Below are 17,642 nucleotides of genomic sequence, written 5' to 3' on the forward strand. Positions count from 1 at the left end.
AAATGTCCTCTATCCTTTTCCTGCTCCTAATGGACTATGAACCGTGAACTCCTAGATCTCCACACTGAGTTTCCTGAGAGCAGCACTGTTTCCCATCATTAAAGATAAAACTCTAAGTGGATAAAAAACAAATTTTCTTCCATCTTTTATCTCCTGCCCTTCTTCCTCCCTGCAGCACCTTTGCAGGGCTTAGGCACTGCACAAATCCATCCCCTTAACTGAAGGCCTCCTCTTCCTCTTCATACTTCTTTCAGGACTGGTTGGCTCCCCAGGGAACCCCGGTGGCTGACATACTGGAACTACTTTCAATTATCGAGGATTGAGGAATCTAGTTTATGGAAACATCCAAGTTTTTTGGTTCTCTCCTCTGTCTCTGACTTCTGTCTAAATGGGACAAAAATAAAGCCATTATAAATCCATTCATAGGCCGGGTGGTGGTGGCTCATGCTTGTAATCCCAGCACTTTGGGAGGTGGGCAGATCACTTGAGGTCAGGAGTTTGAGACCAGCCTGGCTAACATGGTGAAACCCCGTCTCTACTAAAAATACAAAAATTAGCCGGGCGTGGTGGAGGGTGCCTGTAATCCCAGCTACTCAGGAGGCTGAGGCATGAGAATTGGTTGAACCTGGGAGGTGGAGGCTGCAGTGAGCCAAGATCGCACCACTGCACTCCAGCCTGGGTAACAGAGGAAGACTCTGTCTCAAAAAATAAATTAAATAAATAAATCCATTCATTTATTTTTACTTTGGTTAAAGCTTTCTAGAAGGAGGTAAAAGTTGAAACTGTGGATAAAATGTAAGGGTACTGGAATCATTTGGAAGTTGCAATCATCTAAGTTGACCCTGTTTTCCATGGCCACATTCAAAACACTCTACTATCTTAAGATCTATGGCCGGGCGTGGTGGCTCATGCCTGTAACCTCAGCACTTTGGGAGGTCGAGGCAGGTGGATCATGAGATCAGGAGATTGAGACCATCCTAGCTAACACGGTGAAGCCCCGTCTCTACTAAAAATACAAAAAAATTAGCCAGGCGTGGTGGCAGGCGCCTGTAGTCCCAGCTACTCGGGAGGCTGAGGCAGGAGAATGGTGTGAACCCAGGAGGCAGTGCTTGCAGTGAGCCGAGATTGCGCCACTGCACTCCAGCCTGGACAACAGAGCGAGACTCTGTCTCAAAAAAAAAAAAAAAAAAAAAAAAGATCTATAAAGGCTGTTTCATTTAAACAGAATAAAACGCTTTCACATCTGTAGTAATCCCTTAATAATTCACGTGTATTTAGCACAGCAAAAAGAACTGTGAGCTGTAGGTATAAATAAACCTGAAGAACTTTATATTAAAAAGACACTAGGGCCGGGCGCAGTGGCTCACACCTGTAATCCCAGCACTTTGGGAGGCCGAGGCAGGCGGATCATGAGGTCAGGAGATCGAGACCATCCTGGCTAACACGGTGAAATCCCGTCTCTAAAAACAAAAAAAAATTACCCGGGCTTGGTGGCGAGCGCCTGTAGTCCCAGCTACTCAGGAGGCTGAGGCAGGAGAATGGTGTGAACCTGGGAGGCAGACCTTGCAGTGAGCCGAGATAGCGCCACTGCAGTCCAGCCTGGGCGAAAGAGTGAGACTCCGTCTCAAAAAATAAATAAATAAAAATAAAAATTAAAAAAAATAAAAAGACACTAAAAGGTTGGCAGTTCCTCAAAAAGTGAAACATAGAATTACCATATGACCCAGCAGTTCCACTCCTAGGTATATACCAACAAAGAACCGAAAGCAGGGACTTGAAGCATTTTTCACAATAGCCCAAAGGTGGGAGCAACCTGAGCATCCACGAATGGAGAAATGGATAAACAAATGCAGCACATCCATACTGTGGAATACTATTCAGTCTTCAAAAGGAAGGCAATTCTGACACACACTCCAATACAGGTGATGCTGAGTTAAGTAAGCAAGACAAAAGGACAAATATTGTGTTTTTCTTGAGGTATCTAGAATAGGCAAATTCATAGGGACAAAAAAATAGAATAGACTTTACCAAGGGCTTAGGAGGAGGAGAGGGAGTAGGAGTTATTGTTTAATGGATACACAGTCTCTGTTTGAGATGATGAAATTCAGGTTCTGGAAATGGACCCTGGTTATGGTTGCACAACATTGTAAATGTATGTAATGCCAGTGAACATAAGCTTTTATGGTTAAAATAGTGAGTATATATTTTACTACAATAAAAAAAAGGACACTAACTGACCAATATGGTGAAACCTCATCTACTAAAAATGCAAAAATTAGCTGGGCGTGGTGGTGCACACCTGTAATCCCAGCTACTTGGGAGGCTGAGACAGGAGAATTGCTTGAACCCGGGAAGTGGAGGCTGCAGTGAGGTGAGATCACGCCACTGCACTCCAGCCTGGGCAACAGAGCAAGACTCCGTCTCAAAAAAAAAAAGACACTAACAATACTACCTCCATTCTCCAAATTCAATGAAGCATTTACATACATTTTGCCATAGTTGTAATCAGTAGGAAATATGCTATATTATGTTCTGCTTGGTTCCACCTATTTCATATACCTTTTCCCATGTATTAACAATCTACATATTTGTTATTTTAAAAGACTGTATAATATTCCTCCAGGTTGATGTACACTAGTTTGCTTAGCCATTCTCATATTTTTGTCTTTTCTTTTTATTTTTTGAGTCAGGGCCTCAATGTGTTGCCCAGGCTGGTCTTGAACTCCTGGGCTCAAGTGATCTTCCTGCCTTGGCCTCCCAAAGTGCTGGGATTACAGGCATGAGCCACCACACCCGACCCATTCCTATATTTTTGAACATTTGAGGGATTCCTCTCCAATTTGGACATCAAAAATGTTACTATATGGCCAACTTTTACTCTGTGTTTTTATCTAATCCCTGGCATAGTTCTAGATCATTCTCACTCAGCCATCGTATATGTGCTTATTTAAAACAAGTGAATAATTTATAACTACAACAGTAGTAAGTGTGAACTGTAGAAAAGTCAGGAAATATATAAATATAAACAAACAGAAAAAAACCCTCAACTCTCAACACCCAGAGATAGCCAATGTTATGAGAAATATAAACTTACAGGTCTTACCTCTTCTGTGTGTGTGTATGTGTGTGTGTATATATACACTTTACAATTTAAAATGGGATTATACCGTACGTATTGTTTTGTTATATGTTTTTACCTTATAAACATCTTTCCAAATCAATATATATTGACGTAAAACACATCATTTTAAATGATATTAACATTCCTAGGTTAAACCTCTTCAAAGGCTCTCTTTCTTTCTTTTTTTTTTTTGAGACGGAGTCGTGCTTGGTCGCCCAGGCTGGAGTGCAGTGGCACAAGCTCGGCTTACTGCAAGCTCCGCCTCCCAGGTTCACACCATTCTCCTGCCTCAGCCTCCCAAATAACTGGGACTACAGGCACCCACCACCATGCCCGGCTAATTTTTTTGTATTTTTAGTAGAGACAGAGTTTCACCATGGTCTCGATCTCCTGACCTCGTGATCTGCCCGCCTCAGCCTCCCAAAGTGCTGGGATTACAGATGTGAGCCACTGCACCCGGCCCAAAGGCTCTCTTTCAAAGATGGAGGTAAAGCCTTCATGTTCTGGTCCCACTTACCTGTCCTTTATACCTCACTCTTCCTTAAGGTCACTAAATCTCAGACAAACTATACTGCATACCATTTCCCACCCATGTCCCAAGCCTTCCCTCCTCTGAGATTTTGCATGGGCCCAGGGTTAAAATCTGTTCATCTGTCAGGGCCAGCTTTACTGCCTCCACTCCACCAAGCCTTCTGCATCCACTGGAATCCCCTGGAAGCAATGTCTTAGAATTTTCTGTTTCCTCAGTACTTTGTACTCTTCTAGTAATGAGCACCTTCTCTTGAGGAATAGGGTATTTGTAACTCCTAGATAATAAACAGCCTGAGGCCAAGGGCAGGCTCTGTGTATCCCCCACAATGTCTAAAGCATAGGGCTGGCAATTGGCAGGCATCTAATATTTGAATAAAATTGAAAAACTTTCACAAGAAGGGTCAACTGGCTCTACTTTTACCAGGGGTTCTGACTTTGCATGCGTGTTCAACACACCCACTTGGAGTAAAGATCCCATAGCTGCTTGTCTTTTTTTCTCTCTCTGAGGCTCAGGAAGGCCCAACCTCTTTCTTACCCTTCCTGCAACCTTGTTGCCTAGTAAGTTGGTGACAGGCACGCTGGGTTCAAGGCACAACTTTATCTCTACACCAGCATTTCAACGACTCATTTTCCTAACCTGGGTTTAAAATCAAAAGATAGCAATCCAGATATTTCTGGGAGCTTCTGAACCACATCAGCAGCCAGCTCAGGCCAAAATGCTGTCCTACGGGCCTCCAAAACTGTCTATTAGAGTCCAGTGACGAGGCAGGGACTCTGGAAAGCGGATTTACAAAATTACATGACAGATAACCAAAGAGGCAGATGGGCCACGGACGAGCAAGTGATTGGCATAAGGGGTAGGATCTCATAATCCTAAAGGCTGCTTCATCACTGTTTCGAAGAAAAAGGAGTAGGACTCCAAGGCTGAGGGATAAGTGACAGGAGAAAGGTTTCCTGGAGCTGCTTCTCCCATGCCCTCATCTGAAGTCCCTGCAAAAATCTCTTTTAGATTCTTTCCTTACTGGGACCCTAAAGCTATCTCGTGTTTACGTTGTGCTTTCAAGTTTTGCCCCATCCCCACAAAGTACTTTGGTGTGCTGTAATCTTTTACTCTCCTGTCAGCTGTAAAAGGGGATAGGGAAAGACTGTTAAGGAAGACTAAGGCACAAAGAAGCTTCGTCTCTGATTAGACTCCTTCACTCTGTAAGTCAGCAGCAGTCCCAGATCTAAATCCAAGCCTCCTTCCTCCTAAATCAGTCTTCCAACTACTCACTGAGGCTCACATCCCTCTTCTATCAGGGACACCCTCTGAGGCTGCTGGGACACCTGCCTAGACACCTGGAGGATGAATTGCTTTTGTATTAATAGCTTCTTTTTAGCACCTAACGGAGGAGATGGCAGGCCCAATCCTATTGTCTCCAATGACCTATTTTTTGTTTTGCTTTTGTTTGTTTCTTGAGGAAGCCTTTGAAACTTGAAGTAATGGACTCTATTATCTCCTAGGGATAACTTTAACCCATTTTATATTAGTTTCCATCACTCTTCATATCCTACCCTATTCAATGAATCCAATCTCTAGGACAATAATCATAGGTGGTACTTTGCTCCCAGTACTCACAGGGCTGGGGAGCACCCAAATTCCTGGAATGTGATGTGAGAATCCAACCAACGCATTTTGGTAAACTCTACATTCTTTCTGGCTCCCTCTGACCAGTTATCCATTAAGACTCAGGACTCGGTGGGTCCTGACTTGTTCCTCCATATACAAAAAAATGTCACACAAATAGCAGAAAAGAAATAAAAAGGGGAAAAAAGGAGGGAGGGGAAAGGATTGAGGAGAAACCAAGGAACCCCCAATCCAGAATCTGCAGCCCCTGACTCCCTCTCCCCTGGCAGATATGCAAGGATCTTACTACATCTAAATCAAACAGGAGGACTTGCCTCAGTTTCTTTTCCTTAAATGAAGAGACAGCTGGGCCTCAGCCTTATTTCCACAGAGGCCACATCCTGGCGCAGGGTGCTGGCACAGCGCCTCGCTGGCCATGAGATGACAGAATTACCTTCTGTCTCAGAACCCTTAGCAAGGCTCCACTACCCTCCCAACTCTCCAAATTCTTGGCATGTCCCAGCTCTTTTGAGGAGACGAAAATACCATATTTCCTTTAAGCCTAGGAAATAAGGGAGGGGACTTTTTTTTTAAATTAGATTTTAATAGCTTAAAAAAAACTACCACTTATTTCACAAACCTCATCGCAAGTGGTTTGGTAAGCACCTGCTTCTTTGGACATCAAAATTGGTTAAGGGCTAAACCAAGGTGTCAAACTTCCCCCAAATGCAACATAAACCAAAGCCAAAATGAGACAATGACATGTCTCGTGCCACCCTTGAAGGGGCTGCAGGCTGGTGCAGCGTGGCCACCCCAGATATCTAGTAGGAGCTAAGAGGTGGGGAGGGTAGGTCTGACTACAGCCAACGCCACCCAGCCTCACTGGGCTGGCTCTCCCTCTGGCCTAAGTTACCTCTGAGGGATGTTATAAAGAAATGAAGAGTTGCAAATACACTTTAAAGCCTTAGTTAGAAAGATTATGTCAAATCAATTAATGTCCTTTAGGATTGAAGGTGTAGGTGAAGGAGTCCGGAAAGAGGAGACTACCCAAAGACGTGCAGAGTAAGCCCTAGCCCCTCTATCCGTAGGCCTACACTCTCCTGGGCCCCTGGGAAGATGCCCATTTTTAATGTCAAAGCCCTTTCCTTTACTAGTGACAGTCTAACCCAGGAATAAGTGATGCAGGGTAGAATACAAAGCTGCTTGCAGACCGGAGCATCAGCAGCTTCAGGTCAACACTTAAGTTCTGCTGCCCAGTGAGATTGACCTCAATAGAGAACGTCCCCTAAGAAATCTTCCAGGTGAGCCTAGTTGAGATAGAGGCTCTTGGGTTTATCCTCCATGGGCATACCGGAAAGATCTGGGCATCGGGTTCTGCCCTGCACTTGTGTGATTATTGTTAAAGGAGAAGCAGCATTGAGAAGTCACAACGGTTGCTTGTGGTTGGAAGATGAACTGGTTTCATTTCTGGAAAGTACCCCTCTCAGATTTAGGAAATAGGGGAGGGAAATACGACAATAGGCTTCCCTATCAGAGAAGAGAAGCCCATATCATGACAGGCCATGACAAAGCAGCAGGCTGTTGGGGCACCGGCTGGGTGGCTGCAGGAGGGTGGAGTGTCCTGTTTACAGCACCGTGGGGTATTATCAGCCCATCACATGCAGCAGCCTCCACAGCCCAACCACCTGGTGAAGCACCCTGGCACCAGGCCAGGCCATTTCACCATGCAGCTGAGCAGTGGCGGATGCTTTGGTTCTTGGGCAACGGCAAATGGAAAAAACAAAACAAAACAGCACACACAGGAGATAAGAAGCCTTAGGTGCTATCTTCCAGAGCCACTTGGTCCTGTCTCACAACTGCTACACTAGTATGGCTTTAGAGAGAGGGAGCTATGAGTGGAGAGGGCCAGCGGTCAAGTATCTGCCTGTTGGGGGAAAGTCAACATGGCAGAAGGCACACAAACGGCAGATAAGACAATGAACCAAGAGCAAAAGATGGGCCTGGCACACTGCAGCAGACTGATGCCTTTGGTAAGCAGATTTTTTTTTTTTTTTTGAGACGGAGTCTCACTCTGTCCCTCAGGCTGGAGTGCAGTGGCGCGATCTCGGCGCTCATTGCAAGCTCCGCCTCCCGGGTTCACGCCATTCTCCTGCCTCAGCCTCCCGAGTAGCTGGGACTACAGGCGCCCACCACCGCGCCCGGCTAATTTTTTGTATTTTTAGTAGAGACGGGGTTTCACCGTGTTAGCCAGGATGGTCTTGATCTTCTGACCTTGTGATCCGCCCACCTTGTCCTCCCAAAGTGCTGGGATTACAGGCGTGAGCCACTGCACCCAGCCTGGTAAGCAGATTTTGAGCACTCACTACGAGCCATCTGTCTGTGATAAACACTGGAGGAGTAAGACAAGAACCTGCTGATGAGATTGAAGTGAGCAAGGCTGATGCAAATTCTCTCTAAGTGCCAGGCTACCAGGCACGACCCCCAGGGGATACTCCCCTAGGAAATGCTTTTTCAGAAGGACCACCAATTTGTCTCTGCTATTCCCAATATCCCTTGCTGAAAATCAGCTCAGGCCTGGCCACACCAGCATATCTCCCCAACAGGTACCTAAAGGAGAAGGGTGACAGCTCTTAGAAGAAGGGCAGGAATGGCATTAGAGGAAAGACAGTAGATAATGCAGGAACTGAGAGGCATTGTGGCTGCTCTTCTCAGCGTGACCAGAGATAGACTGTGGGGTAGAGGCTTAGCACTTTACAAGGGGAAACAAGCCCCTGACCAGTGGGTTCTGGGCATCTAGGGGACGTGCTCCACTTATTTCATTATCTTTGGGGTGATATAGGAGAGAAAAGCCTGTGAAATAAAGACAAGGCTACTCTCCACCCACCGTAGTTATCCCAAAATACCCAAGAAGGACTACAGAAGGAAAATGAGAGAGGCAGCCAACGAGATCTTACACATGGCAAAAACTCAACAACTAGCTGGTTCAACAAACAAGTTATGAGTCATTTTCTCATGGCATCAAGACTTGAAGCATTATTAGCACTAGTCTTCTCATTTCCCCTGTTTTTTGTTTTTATTTTTTATTTTTTGATCTCACCTCTCCCCTTAAAGAGAAAATAACTTATAACAGAAACTATGCACATGCTAGAAGAAAATGCAGATAAACAAAAACTGAAAATGACCAACTATGCATGCCCGCACTCAGAGATCGCCACTTTGCTCACCAATCCTGATCTCTCTCCATGCACGAGCCTGCATATGTATTTTTAGTAAAATGAGGTCATATTATACATGCTTTTCTACAACCTGTTTTTTTTCAGTCAGTGATCTTCACTTAAGGAGGAGAAGCAGGCAGGGTCAGAGCAGTGTGGTTAGACACAGGAGGAACAGATCCTGTCCTGTCCTGTCCTAGTTGTGATACAGCATTTCTGTTAGAGGGAAATGTTAATCTGGAGTTAGAAGAGCAAAGTAAAACAGAAATTCAGAATTTCTAAACATTTCCCCAATAACAGGTTTGCAGTAAGCACGGGAAGTTCCTCCTAGCAGCTTCACAGGGATTATTTTTCTATTTCAGCACATTTGTTGGGATTAAACAGGGCAGGCCGTCTTCTGAGCTCCCTGTGGTCCAGTGCTGCTTAACTGCTTAACTAGGGATGGGTGGGTTTTGTGGGGAAGTTGTGGCGAAACTGAAATTTCCAATATGACTGTACAAGAGTTAGAAGCCCTCCTTGGAAAGCCCAAGGAGACCCCATCCATCCCAGCTGAAAAAATTAAATCTGGAGCTGCAAACACTTCTTTAAACAACACTTCTTTCAATAGCTATCCTTAACAGGTAGAAGAAACTAAAGAAACTACATTAGAAAGAAAGAAGAAAAATGATAATATCCCATGTTATCCCTACCAATAAGACTACCCCAAATGAAAAAAAGAGTGACGATATTTGTACACACATGAAAAACTTCTCAGCCAGGCTCTCAATTAATTACTGACTCCATATTTAAGTGTACAGCTTAAGTGAGAGCCACTGAAAGCATTTCTGGCTGTGTGTGCGACTTCCCAAGATGCAGACCACATCTGTAGGCAGCTGGAGAGACAGGCCAAGAGAAACCCTTCTGGAGATGTCATTGTGGGAAAAAAATAAGGAATACATTGGCTCTTTGTAACAGTAAGGAGAAAAAGGGTGAACCCAAAGTCTATGTGTGTATATAAAAAGAGTAGACAGCAGTTACTTAGACATTTGTTCAATTCTTAAGAAGCTGCAGTTAGAAGAAAAGGAAGTGGTGTGAACTTTTCACCTTTTATCTGAATTCTCTGAAGAGGAGTTCTGTAGGATTTCAACATCCTTAAAACAAAACACTAGCAGTTACTGATTGGAACATACTTTCCTTTGGGATCTACGTGGCCTTTGCAAGAATAGCATAAATAGCACATAGCCTAGCCCCTATCTCTAAAAAAAAAAAACCTTACTCCATGGTTATTTGGGAGTGATGGGTTTCTGGAGGGCTGTTTTAAACTCAAAGGACAGGCATAAACCCTTTGAATCTTCACTTCTCACAGGAATCTGATTCCCATCAAGTAGGAAAGAAATCATGAAGCCCAGTCAGCTCTTAGGTAGTGTTTTAAGTAAGGTGAAGGAAAAACAAACATTAGGGAAGTTCAAAGACAAAAAATCCTACAAGAGGACAACCATGATTGAAACTGTCCTCTGATTTCTGTTATGGGTATGTGCACCCGCACAAGCTCATGAATTCTCTTATGGAAGAGAGGGCTGAGCTTCCAAGGTGATGCAGGGCCTATGACACACCCCCATGTAGACAGGTGAACTGATTTCTCCAAGGTCATAGAAAAAACTGAGACCTTTTATTACCCAAACAGAAGATTTCTGAAAGTACATTTCCTACCCTGTGTTTTGTTATCAGACTCAACTATGTCATGACCTCCTGGCACCCTTGGTTCAGGAACTACTCCGTGGGTTGGAAGGGTCTATTCCTTTCCCTTGCTAGAAACCAGGATGATCACACCTGGGTCTCAGGAACACTAGTATACCCACTGGGCATGTTGGGTGGGCCAAGGTAGGAAGAGAACAATTTAAAAATCAGGGATTGGCCAGGAGTGGTGGCTCCTACCAGTAAGTCCAGCACTTTGGGAGGCCAAGGCAGGAGAATCGCTTGAGTCCAGGAGCTTGAGACCGGCCTGGGCAACATAGCGAGACTCCACCTCCAAAAAAAAGAAAAAAAAGGCCAGGCACAGTGGCTCACGCCTGTAATCCCAGCACTTTGGGAGGCTGAGGCGGGTGGATCACAAGGTCAGGAGATGAAGACCATCCTGGCTAACACAGTGAAACCCCGTCTCTACTAAAATACAAAAAAATTAGCTGGGCATGGTGGCGGGTGCCTGTAGTCCCAGCTACTTGGGAGGCTGAGGCAGGAGAATGGCATGAACCCGGGAGGTGGAGCTTGCAGTGAGCCGAGATCGCGCCACTGCACTCCAGCCTGGGCAACAGAGTGAGACTCTGTCTCAAAAAAATAAAAAAATAAAAAATAAAAACAAAAAAGAAAAAATGTTTTATTAGCTAGCATGGTGGCACGACATGCCTGTTAGTCCCAGCTACTTGGGAGGCTGAGGTTGAGAGGATTGCTTGAGCCCGAGAGGTTGAGGCTGCAGTGAGCTATGATTGTGCCACTGCACTCCAGCCTGGGTGACAGTGAGACCCTGTCTTAAAAAAAAAAGGTTGGGGGGGGGTCCCTTTTCCAGTGAGGAAGGTAGAAAGCAAGTGAAAGAAGGAAAAGGAAATCAGAACAGGATTAGAGATAACTTTCGGATAATCAAAATAATTTCTGCTTTATGAACAAACCATGACTTATTTTTGGCTCCATTCAGTTTGCCTTCTCCCTAACTTAAAACAAACTGCCAGACAGCAGCATACAGTCATCACTCGGTACATGGGGGATTGGTTTCAGGACCTCCTGCAGATACCAAAAGCTATGGATGCTCAAGTCCCTCATATAAAATAGTGTAGTATTTGCATATGACCTATGCACATCCTCCCGAATACTTTATTATTTGTTTATTTATTTTTCTTTTGATTCGGGTTTTTGCTCTGTTGCCCAGGCTGGAGTACAGTGGCATGATCATAGTTCATTGCAACCTCAAACTCCTGGGCTCAAGTGATTCTCCATCCTTGGCCTTGCAAAGTGCTGGGATTACAGGCATGACCCACCACAGCCTCCCGGGTAGCTGGGACAACAGGTGTGAACTACTTTGCCTAGCTAATTTCTAAATTTTTTGTAAAGACAGGATCTCCCTATGTTGCCTAGGCTGGTCTTGAACTCCTGGGCTCAAGCGATTCTCCTGCCTTGGCCTCCCAAAGTGCTAGGATTATAGGTGTGAGTCACCTTGCCTGGCCTCCCTGCAATCCCACACTTTCTCTCTAGATTACTTATAATACCTAATATAATGTAAATGCTATATAAATAGTTGTCGTACTGTATTATTTAAGAAATAATGACAAGACAAGAAACCAGGCATGGTGGCTCACACCTGTCATCCCAGCACTTTGGGAGACTGGGGCAGGAGGATCACTTGAGCCCAGGAGTTTGAGACCAGCCTGTGCAATATAAAGAGACCAGATCTCTACAAAAAATTTAAACAATTTTAAAATTTGGTGGTACATGCCTGTAGGCCCAGCTACTCTGGAGGCTGAGGTGTGAAGATTGCTTGAGCCAAGGAAGTCAAAGCTGCAGTGAGCTGTGATCGCATCACTGCACTCCAGCCTGGGAGACAGAGCGAGACTCTGTCTCAAAAAAAAAAAAAAAAAAAAAAAAAAAAAAAAAAAAAAACCACACACACACAAGAAAAAATAAGTCTGTACAATTTTTTCCAAGTATTTTTAATACTCAGTTGGTAGAACTCACAGATACAGAACCCACAGATACAGAGGGCTGATGGTATATGTTTTAGCAACTGATACTCAAGTTAAAAACCTACAAACGTTGACAGAATTTGATGGCCCCATTTTGTTGCCTTCCCTCCAGTGATTTCAAAGGCCAAAAGACAATTTTTTGGTTATTCTTCTTTTGAACTGCTCATGTCAACACTCACATCTATTAGTGTTAATTCAGAACTGGCTTTATGCAACTCCCAGAGTAATATCTCTATCAGGAAGAGTTGTCAACAGATGCCAACACCACTGGGCCAAAGGTCATAGGGAACAGAAGATTTATATAATCCCAAAGTATTACCCAGAAACCACTTACAAAGAGAATAATGTACTTTTATAGCCTGGGGGCTACCATACGACCTCAAGTGATCCAACTGAGCCTGACTAGCAGTGGACATTCTGGCATTATGTATCTCCTAAAGTGACATTTTATGAAGTACATAGCTTTATCCATGAGATGTTCTTGTCAGAAATGTTTAACCTGAATCTAATCAGGCCCCAGATCTAACTTCCCATTTACAGGAAATACAGGGGATAGAGGAGCAAGTTAGATACCACCATGAGGAAACAGAAAAATCCAGTGTGGGAAAACCAGAGACAATTGACATGTTTTCAAAATGTTAGTCACAAAAAACAAATACAACAAAACAAAGAAACAGGAATGGGAAGTAGTTCCAGATTGAGAGACTTTTAAAACAGACATAACCAAAAGGGGACTTTGGCTGGGTTCTGATCAAAAACAAAAGAGCCATCAAAGGGGAAATTTGAAAATGGACTAAATGACATCTCTAGTCCATTTTTGCCTTTGGCAAAGCCACAATTACTTTTGCACCAACCTAATAGATGATGTCATTTCATTAGGTATAATGATGGTATTATGATTATGGAGAAGGATGTTTTTATTCTCAGGAGATGCCACTGTTATGAAGTGACAAATGTCATGATATTTGCAACTTACTGTCAAATTGTGCACCCAAAAAAGTGCATATGGATGTATATATGTGCATATGTGGGTATGTCTAGACACACATATACATAAACAGAAGGAGAAAAGAGAGATAAGACCATTGCGGCAGAAGTTATCAATGAGTCTAGGTGAAAGATAAATAGGTAGACATTGTGCTTCTAACTTCTCTGTAGGTTTGAAATTTTCCAAAATAAAGTTGTAAGAAAAAAAAAATACCGGCTTCATTTAGGAAGACAAATTCAAATCACTCCTCAGAAAGGACCTAAACCCTTTAGCATTTCAACATTGGCAGGTTATAGCCAAATTCAACTGGGTCACTAGACTTCTAATTTGGGGGACTGAAGGTAGGCAAGGAATAAAAGCATGGATAAGGCTGAGGCAAGGAACTGAAACTCACAAGATGTAAGTTAATGCAAGGTAGAATCAAGATACTAAGTGAAAGAGACACTAAACTAAATTAAGAAGTGTCATGTCATCCCAGGAGCAAGACCAAGACTATAGGCAGAATTAAGAGCTTCCTATAAGTCCAGAAACATGGCTGGAGTGGGATATAACCTCAGATATACACAGCCAAGTGGCCCCTCGGCATCCATTTGTCATGATTGCTCTTCAAAAGGAATGCAGAAACCAGAGAGATCCCAGAGACAGAGGTAAAAACAGCTAAACGGAGGGGAGCTTGATCCCAAGGGGGAAGGAAAATGAATTAGAATTTATCGGTAGTCTTCCTTGCAGGTGCAAACATGAAGGACAGTAAAAAGGCTTTAGTTAGAATAAGAGGGAGTCTAGCTAGATAGATAAAAGGTTGAATGAGGGTGGCTAGAATCCGCCTCTGAACAGCCCCAGGAAGAGATCATTACACGTCCCCAGCTGTCTCAGTTATTTACCCTTGAAGACAGGAGACTGTACGCAGATGAGTTTGGGCCTCCTCTAGTTCTAGAATTCCCCAACTATTAAAGGGTAAATAAGAGATGGCTACTGATCAATCAACTAAATTGAAAGCTCAGAACCCATGCTATTACTTGGGGCAAGATAAGTAGAAAAAAAAAAAAGGCACAAAGTCAAAGGGAGATTTGCCTTACCTAGGCTGATCAAACAGCTGTGTTGTGGGCTCCCAGATGATCTCTCCCACCTCCTCTACCAAGCAGGAGAATATAAATAGCACTCAGTTTACCTGTGGCTAGCCACAAGCAGAAGTCTGGTCACATGACTGGGCAAGCTGGGAGTAACCATCAAGTAGACATGAACACTCAGAGGGCAGGTTTGCTCTCTCGCTACAGCTCACTAGGTTGGACTCTGTCAGGACCCTCTGCTCCTAACCCTGACTGATTCATTTTGCTCTGGGCTATGGGGAGGAAGTTGGGGGGCACTTATAAGGAATTATTCAAGTTCCTCAGGGCTAGAAAGGTCACAGTAATAGAATTTGCTCTGCCTTCAGGATCAAAGATCCTAGCAGAGTTATTCTTCTCAACCCCCCGCATCCTTGAAAATCTGTGTGAACCATCTCAACCCACTTGCAGAAAGTCTTCTCTGATCATCTCCAACTCCTTAGTCAAGCTCTATCTACTTCATGCCCCCAGCTTCAAAAAGGGGAGATACCTTAGAGACCACAACATCCCATCTAGTGGTTCCCTGCCCGGGCCCTGATATTTTGGAACAAACCTCAAATCAGTGGCAAATTCCCATGCTGAGCTCTAGCTGTGAAAGAACCCCAAAGTGCACTGGGCAACATTCCAGGGCAGACCCTGTTTTGAAGCCCTGGTCTTGCTGGTTGTTCAGATTTCCTAAGGGAAGCTCAAAGGTTATGTAGTGCCTCCAGGGTAAACCTAGTCTGAAAAGCAAGATTAGATGGTCCTTCCAGAAAGAGTGTTGAAGATATCACATTGGAAAGATTCCTCCTACCCTCAATATATGCTGACAGCTTCATATCAGAAGGATGCTTATGAGGTCGCCTCTCCTGTGCTTCCAGATGCAGAGGAGTGGGTGGCAACACCACTGGAAGGTAAGTTATAGCCTCTTCCCCTGTATATGATGGGCTTTGAATCTGTTCTGAAATCAGGGATGCTTAACAGTAATGTCACCTTCTTTTATACTTAAGTAAAAAGGCTTAACCTCATGAAGCAAAAAATTGATCCAGGGAAACACTGGTACATTAATTACCAATAAGTCCTAACCAAACCTCCAAGAACTAGAAGGTCCAGGCTCAGTTATGATGGTCCTCTCTGAGCAGACAGCATTGCCATTTGCACAGCAGCTCCAACACACACCTCTAAGCTTCAGACAACCCAACAGGAATTTGAGGGCAGCCTCTTCGCATCCTCCTGCATCTTGCCCTGATTCTGGTTGGCCACTACCGGACACTTACGTTAGAGGAGGAAAGAGCCTGAGGAATCAAGAGAATGGTGGGGGCAGTGTGTATAACTTCATCACTGCCTAAGGACAAAAAATCTAAGTATATAAGCTGGGGTAACAATATAGTTAGTGCTCATGGATCTATTTCATACAACTAGCTGGGCCCCTGAAAAAAAATCTTTTGATGACAACTTAACCATGGTCAGGATTAATTAAGTCTAAGGTACCTACAGGTAGGCATTTCAGATAAAGGATGCACTCTAAAACTAAAGATTTTCAGGAAAATGTTTTCTCTATGTTAAGAATTCGAGTGGGACACATTCATTCACCTACCCCCAACTCTGACAGCTGGGGGAAAACATCAGTAAGCAAAAATGACAAGAATAATTCAAGGGCCTTCAAGGAGTACAAACAGATGCATAACATGTGGTTTGGTGTGAGAGGAAAGGGGCTGGCACACGAGCGGCAGTGTCTGAACCTCTAGCTCTGTCTGCTTAGCAATGATTACCAGATCCACCCCTCCTTGGGCCCTGTGGTTAATGAAAGGTTTTCAGTGACTAAAAATGAGCCATCTCTTTGTGCATGAAGTTGTAACTCCTGACCTACTTGATACAATGTGCTGCACTGAACCACGCAACCTGCTCACTCACAAGGCGGTGGGTACAAACAATCGACTGGTACGTAGCAGAGGAAAGCTCTCTGGCCTAGGCGTATACCTGGCATCACTTTGTAAACCAAACCCACTCCTTTTTCCCTCAGATCTCGACTATATATATATGAGGTAATAGTCCCCCATGGCTCTGGCGCAGCAGGGCCTTCCATTTTCATGTATTTTAAGAAATGAAGGCTGGGCGCAGTGGCTTACACCTGTAATCCCAGCACTTTGGGAGGCCAAGGTGGGCGGATCACAAGGTCAGGAGATCAAGACCATCCTGGCCAACATGGTGAAACCCCATCTCTACTAAAATACACAAAAAATTAGCCGGGCATGGTGGCACGCGCCTGTAGTCCCAGCTACTCGAGAGGCTGAGGCAGGAGAATCGCCTGAATCTGGGAGGCAGAAGTTGCAGTGAGCCGAGATCGCGCCACTGTACTCTAGCCTGGTGACAGAGCAAGACTCCATCTCAAAAAAAAAATAAAAAAAAAAAAGAAATGGAGAGAGTTGAGGGCAGAACACAGTGAGAGTGTTTCTTAGTCTAAGGAAGCACTTTCTCTAGAAAGTTCCTGGCCATCCTGAATATGCTCAGTGTGCTTCAGCATATATATAGCTGCAACCCTGCTGACTCCACTGCTGGGTCAATGTGAGGCATGGACTGGGCTGGGACACACAGCAGTGGGCACCCAATCAGCTCTCAGAATCTGATGCCAACCTGGTCCAGCTAGAGTAGTAAGGACCAGCTATGGTCTCCTAAGACGTGGCCTACTATAACGGTCAATACCTGGGCTCACATCCTGCTTCCACCCCAATGTGCTATGTGAACTCAGACTGATCACTTAACTTCTCTGGGTGTCAGTTGTTCCATCTGTTAAATGGGGAGAGTAAGATATGTTATCAGGATGTAGAAGAAAATTTCCATTTCAGAGAACTCCTAGTGCAGTCAAATTAGTCTCACATATATCCATGTGTTAAGTATCTTCTTTGGAAATAACTTCAAATTTATAGATGCAAGAATAAGAACAGTACATAGAACACTCATATAATCTTTACACAGATTCGCCTATTAACAGCTGCCCCATTTGCTTTACTGTTTGCTTTCTTCACATGCACTTTTTCTTACACATGCTCAAACACGCCCACATGTCCACACACAAGACAGACACTCACATGCAGACACACACACACACACACTTTCCTTCATTGAGTTTCCTTGTGTGGTGTTCTATTTGAAAAGAACAGGGAACTACTGGAGGAGGGGAGGATCAAGATGAAGAGAAAGCGAAGAAGGCATGCTATTTGGTGATGGTTCCACAGCTCAGTTCCTTTTTCTTTGCCAACAATGCAAACAGCAAGCACTCAGGTGTTCCTGCTTTAGAGATGAGCTATTACTGGCCGGGCATGGTGGCTCACGCCTGTAATCCCAGCACTTTGGGAGGCCAAGGCAGGCGGATCACCTGAGGTCAGGAGTTC

The 17,642-nt window shown here is 44.2% G+C and overlaps 1 protein-coding gene across 8 annotated transcripts in view; it reads right to left on the reverse strand.

Moving 5' to 3' along the window:
* The window catches only part of FAM117A (family with sequence similarity 117 member A), a 79,063-nt gene that overhangs the window by 22,782 nt on the left and 38,639 nt on the right, over window positions 1-17,642 (reverse strand). Inside the window, exon 1 of one of the 8 annotated variants that reach the window (XM_063799813.1) lies at window positions 14,245-14,452. The exons of the other annotated variants lie outside the window; for them this stretch is intronic. The gene's annotated coding sequence lies outside the window, so the exon portion shown is untranslated. Of the gene's footprint in view, window positions 1-14,244; window positions 14,453-17,642 lie in introns of those variants that run through there. 8 annotated transcript variants of the gene reach the window in all.

Source organism: Pan troglodytes, chromosome 19 (assembly GCF_028858775.2).
Source record: "Pan troglodytes isolate AG18354 chromosome 19, NHGRI_mPanTro3-v2.0_pri, whole genome shotgun sequence".
In the NCBI taxonomy this organism is placed as follows: domain Eukaryota; kingdom Metazoa; phylum Chordata; class Mammalia; order Primates; family Hominidae; genus Pan; species Pan troglodytes.